Raw genomic sequence first — 6349 nt, 5'->3', positions numbered from 1 at the left:
TAACTTGAACCATTTTGCACACTGGTTTTATCAGAATTTGAGGAATTTTCATCTCCAGTGGCTTGATTGGTTCATCAACTTTTCCTTTCCCTTTGTCTTTGAGATCAATCTCAATCTGTGATCTTGTTTTGGGCTTTGATTCCTCAGTATGTGACTTCTCCTTGATCACAATGCCTTTTACCTTAGCCCTTGGAGGTTTCTTTGTAACAGAAGCTTTTGGCTTTAGATTTGTCTTTTCAGCTTTAAATCTAGCTTCTTCCTCCTTGAGATTTTCTAAATCCATTCCTGGATTATGCTTCAGAAACAATCTTCTAGCAATTTCCTCATCAAGTGTCTGAATCTTGGGATCCTTGTAGTAGACAATAGTCTGCTTTCCCTTGAGCTTCAGAGTTTGCATGAACTTTTAAGAATCTTGACTTCCACCTTGTATCAGAACATCAGGCTTTGTCATCAGACTTTGCTCATCAGAACTAGATATCAGATTTTAAATTTCAGTACTTGCTATCGGATTTTGAGTTTGAGCAGCTTCAGAACTTGTCTTCTTTTGAGTAGAAGATTTGCTTGCTTCAGTAATTAGTTTCCTTGAAGAAACCTTGTTGCTCTGCCCTTTACTTTGAATTGACCTCTACCCTTGCTAGGGTCTCCCTGGTCATCAGCTTTATCATCTTTCTTCTTTAGTATTTGATCATTAGAGCATTTGGACTTAACTATCTTCTCCCCTTTTTTGGCATCATCTGATAGTAGGAGTGAGAGAAGAAGTTCAACTGAAGATTGGATCTCATCCAATTGAGCCTGTTGAGAAGTTTGATTAGCCAGGACCTCAGAGATTTGGGCATGTTGCTTTTCTTGAGCTTTCTCAATTGCTTCTACTTCCTCAAGTGTAACTCAGGATATGTCGATTCAAATTCAAATTTTTTTTGTCAAATCATCACAAATTATTAGTAACCACAATTTTAATCAAAATATTCATCAAGAAATACAGTTCAAGTGGATGAAGTAAAGATTAACAGGCTTCAATGAGAAACACGTTTACCACTAACTAAAATAATTATGACTGTTTTTATCTCACCTAATTATATTTTGATTAAATATGACCGTTACAGTATTTACCACAAATAAGTCAAGTAAAGAATAATGCCACGTAAGCATCAGAGTTTCCATTAGGATTTAATATCTGAACTTGACTATTATCAGATTTTAACACTCATCAGAACATGGATTCAGTACTCAAAAAGTGAATGTCTGTTTATGTGATTCTTTATATAAATACTGACTTGTTTCTTCAGAGTTTAATCATCAGAACTTCCATCAGAACTTGTCCTCAGAATTTATGCATATGACACTTAACTGTTTATCTGAAACAACCTGATCACCACAATAATTTTCATCATTCATATGGAGTGAGAATGTGTGTATTTACAAAATATCAGATAAAGATTAAAGTCTGATATACTTCAGTACATCTTAGAAATAAGGCATAACTAAGAAAAGTGCTTAAAATATGTCATTAATAATGAAGTCTACTATAGGATAAATTTGTGGATGAGTCCACCTCAACTGTTTGTGCTCATTTTATGCATCTTTTAGAATTCTTTTTCCAGTGGCTTTTCAGTCTAAATGAGTCACAACTGCTATCAGAATTTATGCAATTATCATAGTAGTTCTCCAGTAATCAGAGAATGTGAAAAGTGACCAAGAAAAATTTATTTGCTTTTCTAATGCATATTACTTAATACCAGCAATGCACTTGGGTCTTCCCTTCCACATATTTACTCTAGATCTCAAAGGAGTACGTGACTTTAATTTTCTTTTCTTTTCTTCAGATAAGTGAGGCTTATCAGTATTTAGATTATCCTTAAGATTTACTGACATCAGAATTTGATAGATAAGAAGCAAGAATCTAGTTTGTGACTTAGTAATAAGATACACAAAGTAAATTTGACTAAGCTCAAAATCAGAATTTGCTTGTGTTAATGAATTTCCACATAAACAACTAATTCAGACATGGGATTTCTAGTATGTTAAAGACTACTAGGTCAGCATCTAGCACAGTAATCCTCATTGGATTGAATAGTCACAGAACATTCAAATCACTATCAGAGTATATAGATCCACATCAGATAATACAACATTTAATGTATTTCAATTTAAGCACAGATTACATGAAGATAAGACAATCTGCAAACACTGACCATAAAGTCTGATGCATGAGAACAAAAACTAAGCAGATTTAGAGAAAGAATCTGAAACCATTCCAAGTTCATTTACCAGTATTGTAAAAGTAGCTTCACATAGTGGTTTTGTGAAGATATGTAATAACCCCAAAAATTTTGGACTTTTTGTAAACCTTATGAATAGTGATTTTGCTGATTATGCTGAATAAGAAAACTTTTCATGCCACACAATGTAGCAGTTCTTTTATGGATATTCTGAGGTCTTATTAGTACTCTATATGGTATATAAGTGTATGTAAAGATCGTCAGAATCCAAATCCGAACACTTTGATTTTTTCCGAAAATCCACCAGATACCGAAAGAATTGAGTATAAGGTAACAGGATAAAAAGGATTTAAATTCAAAGATTATAAGAGGGGATCATAAAAGGAATATAATGTATTGAGAAAGATTAAGGGAACCCAATTAATAAAATCCCGGGTATGATCCCTCAAACGATAAACGAGAACGAAAGTTAAGCGAACCGTATAACAGATCAGCGATCATTAGCCAAGTAATTAGGAGTTAATCAAAGAGGTTAATGATGATGATGTCATCACACCAACAAGAAGAAGACAAGTGTGGGAAGATGACATAAGTGGATGACATAAGCATGACCAAATGGGAAGGATTTGTTGGTTGATTATAAGCCACACAATTTTTACCATGGTAACAATTTAATTAAACAAACAAAAGGAAGTAACCAAGCTAAACACCACACAAATCATTTAATCAAACTAGAAACATTTGTACTTCACTTTTTCTTCCCTTGCTCTCGGCCAAAACCAGAGCAGCAACTTAAAACTACCATATCTCTTTCAATACTCACTCAAATGTTGTGTTCTATAGCTCGTTGGAAAGGTATTGAGATGGCCTACAACTCTTGTTCACAAGTCTCGTTCTATAGCTTCATTTTGATATGTGGTTTGCTCGAATCCGATGCACGGTTTAGGAGAAACGACCGTTTTAAGTAACGACGTTTCGCGAACGAACCATTACCCCTCGCCTTACTTTGAAACCTTGGTTCAGCCCCTTAAAAGACTAATTGGAGTTTGAAACAATTATGTAAAGTGGATTAGGCAGTTGGTAGGGTACTCGCGAAAGAATCGCCTTAAACTTCTTAATAGTTAATTTATTAAAAATGGTGGAGCCGAGGGTACTCGAATGACTTATGTGATTCGTTAAGCGTAGGGGTGACCATAAGCGAACGTTAGGGTTCAATTGGTTAAAGTCTAGTTTTTAAAGCGACCGGGGTTTAATTCCGACTTATGTTTTTGTTCATAGGTTATCGGACCCACTCTAAGCCTAAGTCTATCCGGGAACACTCAGGCAAGTTTTCTACCCGTTATATTGTTGTTGTGATGTAAATATATGTATATGCATTATCTTGTGATAAGTGCATGATTGTTATTAGCAAATTTTGCGATATATTGGAGCATGCTGATATGTTATATATGCATGTCTGTTTCATAATCTTGATATCTAATTGTTGATTCAATTGCTTATAAGTTGCATAATACCTATGCTAGAGATAAGCAGTAGTTGCGTATACCCTTAGTATAGGGGACCCAAAGGTGAACATTTTTCTAAACCAGGAGTCGATGTTCCTGAGTATAATATATATATATATATATATATATATATATATATATATATATATATATATTTATATATATATATATATGAATAGTTTTCAAAACCATTAATCGAATAAGGTTTATTCGATAACTTTATTTTAATTAATGAATATTAGTTTGAATATTCATTCGAGGACTTATGACTCCGTTTATTTTATTTAATGAATATTATTTTGAATATTCATTCGAGGACTTATGACTCCGCTTATTTTATTAAATAATATTCTTTATTTTATTAAAGAATAATGTTTCGATAATCAAACTTATTTTTGATTATTTAAATAAAGATCGTATATCTTTGGTTATTTATTATTCATTTCAAATATAAGTTTTAAAAATTCTACTTCAATTATTTTTATAAGGATTATCCTATTGGGAATATTATATTAATAATAATACTCAGATATTTTCTAATATATCGGGACTGATTTATTTCATTAAATCAGCATTACTCCAAACATTCTGAAAAATATTTTCGAGTCTTCAAAATGATTTTTAAAAGTTAGAGCGGATCCCAAAACTCATTTTTATATTTAAGATCTTCCTTTCGAAGGGGATTTAAATGCTCGATCAAAATCTGAGGGATCCGGCTCAGTGGTTTATTTTACATTCGCAACGAGTTGCTGTTTTGAGAAAATATCTTGATTACTTGCCCATCGTTCGGGAAGTAAGTTCATCTATTTGAGTCGGCATAAGCAACATGGGCTCAGCGGGCGTCCATGAAAGTGTAAGTGGCTCAGTGGGAGTCCATCAAATGCGTAAGTGGCTGAGTGGCAGTCCAGCATAAGGTCCTATTGCGGCCAGGGTGATGACCACTGGGGAATTCGTCCATCTACTAGTAGAAAAGGTTACTTATTGGTATATTTGCCTGATCAGCAAGATATCAGGTTTATGCCAAGGTTTTCTCCTTTCCAAATACATTGGATATTACAACTCTGTTTATAATTTTCATAACGGAGGTATTCAAGGAGTGTATGAAATGTATATATATATATAGGTGTATATATATATCGGGACTTAATGAAGTATCTCGTAACTTCATCATTTATAATGATATTTCAAGGATTGAATCTATTCAAATCTTATCTTGTGGTCTCGTCTATGTGATGAACTTTTGAAACTAATTATAACTTGAATGGTGGTAGTTCAAGTAGTATTCGGAAAAGATATAAGTATATTGGAGTATCTTGTAACTTCATCTTTTAAACTTATATCTAGTAAATGATTATCTTATGCATGTCAAAGATTTTCATAAAAACGTTGAGACAAGGTTAGATATATGAGATCACCTTGCAACGATATTTTTATACAGTTATAAACTGGAACTCTGTGTATATTATACATGTCAGAGGATTTCAAAGATTGTGAAAAGTATATATGTATATATATACTGAATATTTTGCGACTTGGTCGCGTTAAGATATCAGCTTGGTTCATTTCTTCTTGACCAAGACTTTCATGAGTACTATGAGAATGCTCATATATTGTTAATTATTATACATATTATTTCGGTGGGCTTGTTGCTCACCCTTGCTTTCTTCTTTTATCACACAACAACAGATAGACAAGATGAACAAGATCAAGCTCCCAATTCGTGAGCGGCTAGGAAACGTTTCGCAGTTTCCTGTAGGCGTTGATGCCGTTGTAGCTGAGGTAGGAACTACCAATAGGCTAGGCTTTCAACTCTTGATGTACCAGACTTATGTATATTTATGAATTGTAATACTGGAAAAGAATATGTAAATTATTCAGAATCCCTTCTTAAGGTGAAATGGTTTATAATTGTGGAATAAAATGACTTGTGTTATTTTTGGTATTCATCTCTGAGACTATAACTTGTGGTGTGTGTGTGTGTATATTATGGGGTCACAGTACGCAGTAGTTGGTTGTTTATTAAGGTTAGGTGTTATTAAGGGAAATGGAACTCGTGACAACCCGGATCCCCGACCCAGGATTTGGGGGTGTTACAGAAATGGTATCAGAGCTAAGCGTTATAAACCTCAGAGATGATGCGACGTTAAGATAAGAAGTTCACTAAGATAATAAGAACTCTTGCCAAGTTCATAGTCAGACTACCTAACGTAGTACTGACAGTTAAAACCCTTATAAATATTGTGATAGAAGCGTAGTTCGTTATCGTATATGGTAGTGGGACTCCGAACCCTGAAGTTCAAGAGCAATAATATGATGATGTTTTCTATATATTGGGGATCAGATTGTGGATCCAATAGAGCGTCCTAATGAGGGACCGAATGATGTTCATATTGAGGATGTAGCGGTTGAGGATGTTTTCCTAGAAGGGATTGTTTCTGAGGAGGATCCTGTGGAGGATCCTGACAAGAATGAATAAAGGACCACTGAGGAATTGATAACCATGGTTAGAACGACTACCAGAGGTAGGATTGGCCGGTCACTACCAGAGGTTCGTTCAAGTTTGTAAAGATAGTAGCCCCTTTAACGCGCTTACTCGTAAGACTGAGAAGTTCGAATGGACAGAGA

Source organism: Apium graveolens, chromosome 1 (assembly GCF_009905375.1).
Source record: "Apium graveolens cultivar Ventura chromosome 1, ASM990537v1, whole genome shotgun sequence".
NCBI lineage: Eukaryota > Viridiplantae > Streptophyta > Magnoliopsida > Apiales > Apiaceae > Apium > Apium graveolens.
Note: the sequence above shows the minus strand (reverse complement) of the source record.